Here is a 13,262-nt window from a genome sequence, read left to right as displayed (position 1 = left end):
GTATACAAGCTTAAGCCCCACCTATCTATTTATTGCAGATGTCAATCTTAATTACAATGCTTGAGCAAACATTAATACAAACAAAGCAATCAAGCAAAACAAACCTATAAACTACAATCATTAGGAAAATAGCTCTAAGCGCGTTTAGACATTACATTTAAATATTTATTCGTTTCATGCATAGAAGGAGACGTTTACCTTGTCGAAGCATTCGGTGTCACTCCTTTTATGCGATTTTCTTAAGGGCATACCAAACAGTAGCCAGAGTAAATAATAAGTCATTTTAATTTAACGCGTTGTTTTCACAATGTTGCTAATAATCACCCAAAAATCCGCGAAAAATTTATTATGGTCATAAAATCGGTTACGTAAATTTAAAAAATTGGCAAAGGAAGATGAATATATCATATATATTCATGACTCTGATCCGTGATGCTACTCCGAACCGCGATGGTCAAGCTGAAATGCGATTGTTTGACGCTAAAGTGCGTTTTGGAACACACTGAATGCCTGAAGTAAAATGGTTCAATTGTGACGCTATCTTGTTGATAGTTACGGCGAAGTGCGTTGGTGGAACGGCTAAAACGCAATAAATTAAATAACATATATTTTAGATGTTTTTCATGTTTACAAGAAGATATGGAAGTCAATAGCAGTTTTTCAGGTTTGTAAGTAAATCATCGTGCAAGTATGCAGCAAAATTATAGGAGGATCGCTCATTTAGTTTGAAAATGTAACTAAGGACAAATATGATATGAAATATATTCTTGAATTTCAAATGCATACACCTTTTAAAAAGACGTTTTGATTTTTCTACCCTATATACCACTTTGCCTCATAATCTTATTAAGAAAAAATCCACACACCTAATTAAATGGGCATCTAAAAAGTCAGAATGCGAATATATATGTTCTAACTCTTTTAGGTCATTTTTTAGTAACAACAGACAAAAGAACTATGTCAATTGGACCTGCTATGATATGATAACTGCCCTTGAATTTTTACTAGATAACATTTTAGTTCGCTATGGAGATTCCGTATATCGTCAAGTTATCGGAATTCCAATGGGGACTTACTGAGCACCACTTATTGCGGACCTGTTTCTGTATTGTTATGAGTTACAATTTATGACTAAAATCAGCAAAGACCCATCGAAACAACATCTGATACAAAAAATTAATAACACTTTTAGATATGTGGATGATATATTGGCTCTCAATAATGACGACTTCAGTATGTACACTAAAGAGATTCATCCTGCTGAACTGACTTTAAATAAAGCTAATACTAACAATGAACACTGCCCTTTCCTGGATCTTGATATCTTTATCTTTAACGGGAAGCTTAATACCAAAATTTATGATAAAAGAGATTTTTCATTTTCTATTGTTAATTACCCATTTTTAGATGGTGACGTTCCCTTGTCACCATCTTATGGTGTTTATATGTCTCGGCTTGTTCGATTCGCTCGTGTATGTAACAACGTATTTGATTTTAACGAAAGAAACCTTTGTACTACTGAAAAATTATTACACCAGGGTTTTCGATATCACAAACTAGTCAAAACATTTACTAAATTTTATCATCGTTACAAGGACATCATTCGTAAATATAAATCAACATGCAGACATCTTATACGTTCATGTGTTTCACATCCAATCTTTTATGGTAATATTCTATACAAAGCATAAAAATGTCGACATTCACCTCAAAAGCTAACCAAACCTTTATACAGACTTATTCAGAAGAGATATAGATACGATACTGTTGTCAGGTCATTAAAGATGGCATATTTTGGTATTAATATTGATTCACTCATAGGGACTTTGCATCGGATATAAACACATTTATTCTAATTTAAGTTGTTGGCATGATACGGGTTATGTTTTTCTCATATATTTTATGATGGTATGATACTAAACCCCTAACGGAAGGGATTGTGCTTTATTTTCATATGATGAAGACATAATCTTTCAATCAGTTTAATTGAGGTCTGGAGCTGGTATGTCACTAACTGCTAGTAGTCCTTTGTTAATTTATGTATCATTGTCATTTTGCTTAGTTTCTTTTCTTACCTATTCTGACATCGGACTCGGACTTTTTTTAAACTGAGTTTTACTGTGTGTATTGGTGTGTGTTTGTTTATTCTCCATTGGCTAGAGAAATAGGGGGAGGGTTGAGATCTCACAAAACATGATTAACCCCGCCTCTGGCCTTTGTTAGTCTTGTTTGTTTTTTAATTTTAGTTGATTGATCTGATTTGAAGTTTAGTGTGACGTCCATTTTCATTGAAATAGCCCACATTTTTGTTTAGGACCAGCTGAAGCCCGCCTCCCCAGGTGCGGAATTTTCTCGCTGTGTTGAAAACCCATTGGTGGCCTTCGGCTGTTTTCTGCACTTTAGTCGGGTTGTTGTCTCTTTGACATATTCCCCATTCCCATTCTCAATTTACATAAAAGATATAAGAAAAACTATCATTTCGCAGGAACTTAAAGATGATATTCAAATAGTATAAAGTAAAATCACAAAAATACTGAACTCCGAGGAAAATTCAAAAAGGAAAGTCCCCAATCAAATGGCAAATACAAAAAAACCAAACACATCAAACGAATAGATTACAATGCGATTTTCACATAATTCTAATGCTTATGGTAGGATGTATATTCTTTTAACGATACTTTTCTTTCATTAATAATATTGAAATCTGATAGTAATATGAGTAATAAGTATAGCGTTTTGAAAAGCTGACGATGAGGTATAAAGAATACACTGTGACGTAATTTAGCGCCAAAAAGTGAAAAATGATTCCCAGCATTTAAAACAAACACAAGGTTTTCTGTTTCTAGCGAAAAAATTAGGACAAGGGCCCCCACTTTTTATTTTTTTCTAAATGCATTTGTATTGGCATGATAATATATTTTTCTATGCATATTGCAATAATGCATATTAAAATAGACTTTGTGTCAAAATTTTAAGGAAAAATCAGCGAGAGTTCATTACTGTATTGTATGCCCTTAATTTTTTGTTACCTTGATTTGTGCTTTCGAAATCGATTTACGAAATTTAAACTGCTGTTTTTCAGTATGTATATTCATTTTCCAGTCATTGTCATGCTTAACTAAAAAAGTGAAAAAATACCATTGGATAGTAAACAATATAAATGTGGACGAAACACAGCATAAAAGACTCCATAAAAACCGACGGAAGAGATCAAGTACACCATAAAGGTTAGTAGTTCTGCTAACCTGTTGCATCCACTTGTTTGCTCCTTTGGTAGGTTACACGAATAGACAAAGAAGGCATAAGGGGTTGTGGCTACCTCAAATTGAACATATCCATTATTTTTTTGTGCAACATATATACAATAATTGTTTAACAAATCATGATGGCGTCCGTAAAACTTTCAACAGGTTAATCAACTTTGCCATTTAGAATCTCTGGTTTAGCAGTTTTTGGCAGAAGTTCTGACCGTACTTCCAAATCCACCAGTTCAGGTTGTGCAAGAAATATAAGGAATTTTCATCAAATTTTACGGGAGAAAAAGCAATAATTGTAACAGAATGGTGTTTCGGAGTCACCCAAACAAATTCCCCATAAGTATAACCCCATAAGGACTCCCTTATTATTCATTAAATTCGTTTTAAATATGCTATATCAGGTAGAACATTTTTCAATTTTAAAGATTATCCAATGTGTAAGATGTTTTGTGAACATTTAACAAAAAGTGGTCAACGTGAAAGGTCAAGGTTTTAAGTGACAGTTGACCGTTTGACCTGAAAGTAGCCGCCATATGTTCCCATGTTCATAAACAAAGACCCCATGTGTCTATCACTAACTATTTTCACGTTTTTTACCCCTTTATAACCCCAAATGCACAAACAAAACTCTGATTGCACCACTAGACATGTTAGTCTAACTTATTGTAGAAACTTAAGTACATAAAGGTGTTAGAGAATGGATGCGGACAAGCTCATTTGAAAAAAAGCGGCGGAAGAGGAAGATGAAGAAGCAGAATAATAATAATAATAACTGAGCAAAAACAAAAAGTGTGCAAACTTTTTTTGGGAGACTTAATAAAAAGGAAGGTTATTATAAATATTTATGATGAAGGAGGTTCAAAATTATTCCCTTATATAGAAAGTTTTAGTATATCCCTTAAAATGGCATGTCTGTATAAATTGCTAGATGCTATGAATATTTCCCCAAGAGAGATTTTATTATTAAATTATATAGAAAAATATGAGAGTGATAAAATCGTGCAAATAACGAGAGAGGGTTTGGATACTATTGCAAAAATATTAAATGCTTTTTGGAGAGACATATTTCTTAATATTTACAAATTGAGACCAGAAAAGTTGAAAAATGAAAACAATGCTATAAACATCTTGAGTAAACTCATTTGCCTGAATATTGATATTAAAAGATGTGGAAAGCCATTCATTTATGACAATTACTGTAGTGAGGGTATATAATTTTTAGAAATGATCTAATCTCAGATGGAAAAAACATACTGACATTTGAACAGATTCAATCTCATTATACAGGTAAAACCAATTTTGTTGAATATTATTGTCTTGCTATTGCAATCACAGGTAGCTGGAAAAAAATAATTTTAGAGCACGGTAGACTAGATATTATTGAAAATGATATTGAAGAAAAACTCAAAAATGATTTTGAAAAAACATGTAAATATTCTTATCGACTGTTTTTAGAAAACATTAAAGAAAATCCATCAAGGTCAAAATACAAATGGTCAGAGATTTATGTGTTAAAATTGAAGATTATGTTATATCTACTCAACTGCTTTTCATGAAACTAAAACACAAAACTTTAAAATTTTCAGTTCAAGTTTTTATATAGAGTTATAGGTACACACTCTTTTTTTCATAAATTTGGTTTAACAGAAACAAAAATATACACTTTTTGTACTGAAACCAGAGAAAGATTATTTAGTAGAAATATTTGGATTGCACTTCAAAAAATTATTGTCAATTTGTGGATTCACCCTGAAAGAGATAAATGCAAGGATTACTATTCAGTAAAATTCAGGAGAGAAACCTTCTGTGAAAGCTAGTACTGAATATCGTAAGTATTGTATAATAATAGACCAAAAGAGAGGCGAAAGATACCAAAGGGATATTCAAACTCAAAAGACGTAAACAAACTGACAATGCCATGGCAAAACATTCGGGTAATTATTCGTCTCCTACACAAAAAGAATATATATATATATATATATTTATATATATGTATATAATGGTTGCTATTAGATAATGTCCTAGATCATTAAATATTGCATAATTGGTATAAAAATTATATCTATATAACTTTTTTGTATTTATTACAAATTGATGTAATAGAAAAGACTGTAAAAGAAATATTTTAAAGACATTTTTGAAACTGTACACATGTTATCAACCTTGATGTATATATTTGTCTTTATGTCCGAAATAAACAAATTACAAACAAAAAAGATTACAATAAACACTAAATCATTAAAAAAAGCAACTCAGCCATTTTTGTTTGTTTCGACTAGTTAATGGTATATGTTATTTCATAAAAGGAAATAAAACGTTGAATTCTTCAAATTCTGAAATCCGATCACCGTCTTCTTATCATCATTATTGATGATTTTAAAGAATAATAAGGTCTGAAGGTACTCCAGACAACCCCTGCTTGTCCTGTTCCGTTGTATTTCCCATTTAGATTTGATCTATAACAGACACCACTTTGGAACCAAAACGCCCCTGTATTCTTTTTAACACAATCGCCATAGTCTCTGTCAAATGTGTAAAAAGAGTAGCCATTACTGTAATCAAGACTGTTTCCTGAAAGGAAAAACATAGAATCGTATGTGAAAATTGAACAAAATAAGCAATAGGTAATAGAGAATGCCAACAATTGTAAACATTAATAAAACGTATTGTTTTGATGATTTTGTATAATTTTATTCACCTAGATTATTACATTTTTTACCATATCAGCACGTGTATCATCGAATTATTGCATCTCATAATGAAGCTGGAGATCTCAGTCTCCAGATGACATTGATAAGTGAAAAGGCTAGTTCATAATTTATTTATTTGTACAAGCTGTATATATAAATACTTTCATTGAACTGAAATGATACAGTTCTTATTTGTGTGGTTTCTAACTCATAATGTAGATAATACGATGTAGGTCATGTTGTAAAAATATATATCAGTTGGACTTAGAAAAAGTCTTGATTGTTGTATAGAATTTTGAACAATACAGAATAAAATGTTTTAATAGATTTTTCATTTTGAATATTTAGTTTTTTTTTCTAAACCTGAATAGCCCGATATATCTAAAGAGTAAGAATTTTAGGATTAATGTAAAAATTGGAGTAGTTCGCTTCTCTTTTTTGGTCTGTCCAGTCTTCTAAGACAACACTTAGCTCATGTGTTCCATCGGTTGAGATAAGATGAATGTTTTCAAGTCCTGAAACAATCAAAAACTATAAGCATGCGATTTGCTGTAATTAATGTCATTTGAAATTCTTGTAATTTTAATGTTTTTGAAATTATTGAACCAATGCATGCATATATACTAAATTAAGTCCTGTATGCTCGTTTTTTTGGTATTTATTACGAATCTATAAAAAAAAAAACGTTTTATCGACAAATAATATTTCATTCAGCGATTGTTTATCGCAAGCTAATTAAAAGAGGGACGAAAGATACCAGAGGGACTGTCAAACTCATAAATTAACTTTCGAGTTTGTTGCCGAAGTTAACGGGATCGTGACATTGATAGACAGTCAAGACAGAGCACGTGGATTACGTGACAAAGAAGTGAATTGCAAGAGTCATGATATTATTTTTTTATATTTCCCATGCGTTCCCAATTGTTAATTATTTTTTCCTTAACAGTTGTTAAATGATTGTTGTATTAAATTTGTTCTTTGAGAATCAGTTCTTACTATTTACCTTCCAGTGAAGGTTTGTTTAAATCACAATTCCCCTGCGCACTAGCGCTGTGCAGTGGCCGAAATTCTAACGAGAGGTCGTAGTTAAGGTGACTCCATACGGGAAAATATCGGCAAATTAGTGTACGGGAAGACAATAAATCAATAGCAGAACGTTTCTGAAGATTTTGATAATATAAAAGATTGTCTTTACAAGAAAGTTCACGTACACTTTTTTTTATAGTAAAACTTAGCCATTGAAGTATATAAAACATATTCAACTTATTTTTTTATTTGAAGTTTCATATGACTTTAACATAGAGAGCATGAAGTTATAACTCAAAGAAACATTGCTGTCGTCTCGTAAGATAAAATTCATAAGTTTTATAATCTTCTACATTGAAGAAAACAAACAATCCTTAAAAGTCATGAATAACTTTTTTAAATTGATTGTGTAAATTAATTGGTTAATAATAGTATTTAACAAGTTAATCTAACATCACAGATAAAATGCTTCACAAAAATTCAACAGCCTACCATTTAAATTCAATAACAAAATATCATTAAAACAAAAGAGTCTTTTTAAACCGACAAAACGGTCTGAGGAAGACTTTGTCTGAAGGAGTTGTAATCTTATATTAAGTACAACTATGTAATTTATTAACTCACAGATCTGAGAGCACTCACAGTTACTGAAAGTTTGTTTAAAGCCAATAACAACTAATAAAAAAAATCATGTATCTAAGACTAAAATATCAATCAGTACACATCCCACATCCAATGGATTAAGTGAAAAGACGTCATTAACAGTCAGAGAAAAACATGACACTGTGCAATGCCAAAGTATAGTTATCGACAAATTGTAATACTGTGAAAGTACATATGTGTAATATTTAGTATGGTTTAAATTGACTGATAACAAAATCAATATTTACCAATAAAAATAATATTCAAAAATTTAATTACAATGTTGAATAGGTAACCTTTAAGAATAAAATTATTCAAAGGATTAATAAGTTTACCCGGATCATATCTAAATTTCCGGGTTCGATTAACAACATCATCGTAAAATTTCGGATGTGCTATTCCGTTTGAAAAGTGTTTTAGGTACAGCCAAAACAGAGGCGAAAGATACCAAAGGGACATCCAAACTTGCAAACTAAATCTTTGTATCTATGAAAGAATTTAGTAAAGGTTTTAAGTTATGTGTTGTAACGAAATCCCTGACTTAATCATTTACTAGTAATACATAGATTAAGCTCATTGAAATTGAAAAGGTCGCTACAGACACGAGCATAGCGAACGAGTTGGGATATATGAACACCGTAAGACGGTACCAAAGGAACATAATCATCAAAAAAAGGAAAATTAACAATAGGGAAAGAAAAATCATCTCTTTTGTAGTGAATTTTTGTGTGGAGTTTCTGGTGTAATACTGAAATATCTAAATCTAGGAAAGGACAGTTATTGCTGTTTATATTTGATTTATTTTAAGTAAGCTCCCTTGGGTAAATTTCAGCAGTATATTTAAAGAATTCTTCATTATTTATCGAAAAAATATCATCAAGATAACGGTAGGTGTTGTTGAATTTATCAACTAATAGAATTTAGACGGTTGGTCATAAACTGTGATTCATAACCGTATAGGAACAAGTCTGTTATTAAAGGAGCCTGACTTAATCATTTACTAGTAATACATAGATAAAGCTCATTGAAATTAAAAAGGTCGCTATAGACACGAGCATAGCGAACGAGTTGGGATATATTAACACCGTAATACGGTACCAAAGGAACATAACCATCCAAAAAAAGGAAAATTAACAATAGGGAAAGAAAAATCATCTCTTTTGTAGTGAATTTTTGTGTGGAGTTTCTGGTGTAATACTGAAATATCTAAATCTAGGAAATGACAGTTATTGTTGTTTATATTTGATTTATTTTAATTAAGTTCCTTTGGGTAAATTTCAGCATTATATTTAAAGAATTCTTCATTATTTATCGAAAAAATATCATCAAGATAACGGTAGGTGTTGTTGAATTTATCAACTAAATAGAATTTAGACGGTTGGTCTTAAACTGTGATTCATAACCGTATAGGAACAAGTCTGTTATCAAACAATTGGTGCCCATAGGAATACCTACAACCTGTCCATAAACTTTATTGTCGAAACGTACAAAAGTGTCAAAGAGAAAATTTAGTGCTTTAATCATCTCATCACACCCTCAGTAAGTATATCTAGCTTTTCTCATTTGAGAAAAGGGTTTTTTTATATGAATTAATTTGATTTATCAAATGACCATTAATTAGATAGGGAAACTTTTGTTTGATTTGATTTTAAACATATTTTATTCATTAAGATATGAAAAGGATTGAGCAACCGGCACTGCCTATAAAAGCTCTCTCATTATTACATGTACAAGGTATAAATCAAATATAAACAACTGTATTTAAAATAATTAAAAAAAAGGAAAATTACAAAAATACCGAACTCCGAGGAAAATTCAAAACGGAAAGTCCCCAATCAAATGGCAAAATCAACAACTCAAACACATCAAACGATTGGACAACAACTGTCATATTCCTGACTTGGTACAGGCATTTTTTTTGTAGAAAATGGTGGATTAAACCTGGTTGTATAGCTAGCTAAACCTTTCACTTGTATGACAGTCGTGGAATAATACAGTGGAAAATGCATACTACTTAGGAGCACACACAAGCAAATATATAATTCCAGTGTTAATTACTAAATGCATAGTATTATATCTATATTTAAGTTTTTTAGGCAATTATTCATCATCATCAGTTCTTTCATCAGCTCCTTTACCAAACAAAGTTATACCATCTACTCAAATTCCAACTGTAAAACGGAGATCTCAATTTATGTATTAACATGTAACACTTGTGGCATTCAGTATGTGGGAGAAACAATGGACAGATTTAATATTCGGCTTAATAACCATCGTTCATGGTTCAAAACTGTCCTCTCACAAGACATCTTCGCTCAAAGAAACATCCGTTTGATAATGTTACTTTCCAAATCATAGAAGTCAACACCGAGTGGGACACCACGACGAGAAGGAGAAGAAAAAAAATTTGGATCCACCAGCTCCACACTTTAGAACCTGATGGTCTTAATAAAAAAGATGAGAAAAGATACAGGAAAGATAAAGAATAATTTAGTACACAGCGTCGTCCTTTTTATCCTGTAATATTGGCCAATGGACGTTGCAAACTCCAACCACCAATTATGTAAATAATCTTGAACTTCATCCAAATTTTGAATTCTTTACAAGACAGCTAAATTTATGTACAATGAGCTGCAAAAGTTTCTTATCTACATCCGATTTCACCTGGATAGATGCACGCTTGATGAAGCTAGTTTGTCTAGCGAAATATTGCGTTTATTTTTTTAACTTTATATTTTCAACATTCTAATATTGACATCCTCAATAGTGTGTTTAACTTACATTGTTAGGGAATTCATATATATAAGAAAGTCTAAATTGAAAACAACGTTCAAACCTATGATTGCGTTGGATAAAAACCGCAATTTTTATACGTGTGCATGCAAAACAAATTTCTTGGTAGAGGGGTCTAAATACAGCACAAACAACATTTTCCTAAGACCAAAAAAAGTGAAAAAGTATATTTTAACAAAACGCAGTTGACTAGCAGGTCGAATAACTGATGTTCTTAAACCCTGCTGACTGCCATTGGCGATTGCCAAATAAACGGATCACAAGATGTAACAGAATGGATCTTATAATTAATTTATTACTAAACAGAAAACAATAAAATTGCGGAAAAGATGGTATATCGCAAACATGAGGTGTAAAAATTTGAACACCATATCCGGATTTCGACAATTAATGTCTCTTCAGTGATGTTAGGAATCGAAACGGTATTTGGAAGCCATATAATTTACCTCAATTTAGGATAGACTCTTGAATTTTGAAAGAGTCGAAATAGGATGAACGGATCATATAAACCCGAAGGCAAATATAATACAAGCCCAAACGAAAAAATAGAAGAAAGTCTAATTGAAAACAACGTTCAAACCTATGATTGCGTTGGATAAAAACCGCAATTTTTATACGTGTGCATGCAAAACAAATTTCGTGTTAGAGGGGTCTAAATACAGCACAAACAACATTTTCCAAAAGACCAAAAAAGTGAAAAAGTATATTTTAACAAAACGCATTTGATAACAAATGTTCTTTAACCCTGCTATATATATAATATATAATAAGCAAGTCTATAAAATTTCAACATCACCAAAAAAATAATAAAATCATAAACAAATATTAAATATTAAATATTTCGTTTCGGATAATATCCTTCATCAGTAAGATATTAAATGATTCTTATCTTGACATGTGGTAGTCGAACTGAAATAATAATCTTGAACGTTATACAAATTATCACGAATCAATACGCTGGTAATTGTTTTTCAATATTGATGTTTGCGAGGACGAATAAAGTACTGTGAAGCCTGAGTTACAGGAAACAAGTAATGGTAGGGACTCATTTTATGTTTTTTCATTAATGCCCTCTGGGGAAATTGTCCTTAACTTTCTTATTCAAACACTTTCCCGGGCAAGTCTGTCGACCCTTGACCAACCCTCGTTGTGGTCTATGATAGTGAAGGTAAGGTTTTTGAAATCAGCTTGGGCGTGCCCAGGTGATCTCCATTGACGACTTACGGGGAGGTCGGGCTTGCAGGTGTAGTCACTTCGATGATCATTCATGCGTTTGTTGAATGACTCTTCTTTCTCGCCAACATACTGCATGTCACATCGACACTGAAGAAGGTATACAACATTCTGGGTTTTGCAAGTTACATTGCAATATATAGTGTATACGGACCCAATGGAGTGGCAAGTAAATGTTTGAGTATTCAGTATTTGTTGGCAAGTCAGACATCGTCTGTTACCACACGACTTGCACCATCCTACAGTTAAAGAGCTTTTATTAGAAAAAACATCAGCTCTCACAAATAAGTCTTTCAGACTTTTGGGTCTCCTAAAAGCTAAGACAGGAGGTTTTAGAAAAATCTTGGATAATTTTGGGTGTTTGGCAATAATCTGCCAATTGGCACGGATGAGATGGGAAAGGTTAGAAAAGGCAGGATTGTATGTTAAAACAAACGGAACTTTATCGCTTCGCCTTTTCTGTTTGTACTGTAACAGGTCATTGCGGCGGTTATTGTTAGCACGAGCAAACCCCTTATATATGTCCCATTTCTTATAACCTCGTTTGGTCAAAAATCCGCGAAGTTCCATAAACTTGGGGATTTTTGTATACCTAAAGTCTTATAGTGGAAGGAATGAAACTATTAAAGTAAGAGCTAGTTCTAGCAAGTTGGGGTGAAAAGAATTATACTTTTAAACTTTTTTTGATTAGATTGTGTGGAAGTAAAGTATAAAGAGTTGAAAAGACAAAATGTCAACCGAATCAAAAGGACCATCAAAATCACGTAATTTATCTAAAACATCCAAAGAATTTTTTACACTCCAAAAATGGTTAATTCCACTATTTTTTTTTTATATGTTGTATTGCAAAAATTAATGATAAGTTCTTTGATAGTAGTTAAGGAACTTGTCAAAAGCACCGAAAGATTAGTTGTAGAACACTTACTACAGGCCGAGATGAAACGACATTTCATGTTTTTTTAGTGTAGTTTAGGTAACCAATGCATAGTGGGGAGGTTCAAATTTTCAGAGGAGGCTTTAAGCTGACCTGTGGTAGTGACATGATTATTTACTATATAACTCTCTGTGGACCGTACGGCCTTGAATGTAGTTGAATGTATAATTTCATTCGTAAGGACTTCAGTGTAGTATTTACGTCATACCACCACCACATTGTTGGCTGCTTTGTAGACCGGTACGAACACAAAACGCTTTGCGAGTACTTTAGGTTTGTTTTTAATCCTAGAAATGGGCGTAGATCTTACTCTTTTATTTATTTCTAAATTATTTTCGAAATGTTATATGCGAGTATTATCAATATTCAGACATTTATTTACACAATTTTTTACAATACGATGAAAGAGCATCTTTAATAACCTGACGACACTCTTCCCAATTTATTTTCGACGGTGGACAATATTTTTGTCCTTTTTTCAGAAAGTTTATACTTTTACGGGAATCTTCAAACTGATTATGTGATTGTCCTGGTTGTTTATGGACGGTTTGATGTGGTTGGAATTTGATAAATTTAATATTGTGTTTGTGTTTTACTTAATGTTGGTAAATTAACTTTTTTGAATTTCTTAGGTCTGAGGAAGCGGTATAGATGATCTTGTGTTCGTTTGAAAAATTCACGTCCAGT

This window comes from Mytilus californianus, unplaced genomic scaffold (assembly GCF_021869535.1).
Source record: "Mytilus californianus isolate M0D057914Y unplaced genomic scaffold, xbMytCali1.0.p SCAF_6, whole genome shotgun sequence".
NCBI classification, from domain to species: domain Eukaryota; kingdom Metazoa; phylum Mollusca; class Bivalvia; order Mytilida; family Mytilidae; genus Mytilus; species Mytilus californianus.
Note: the sequence above shows the minus strand (reverse complement) of the source record.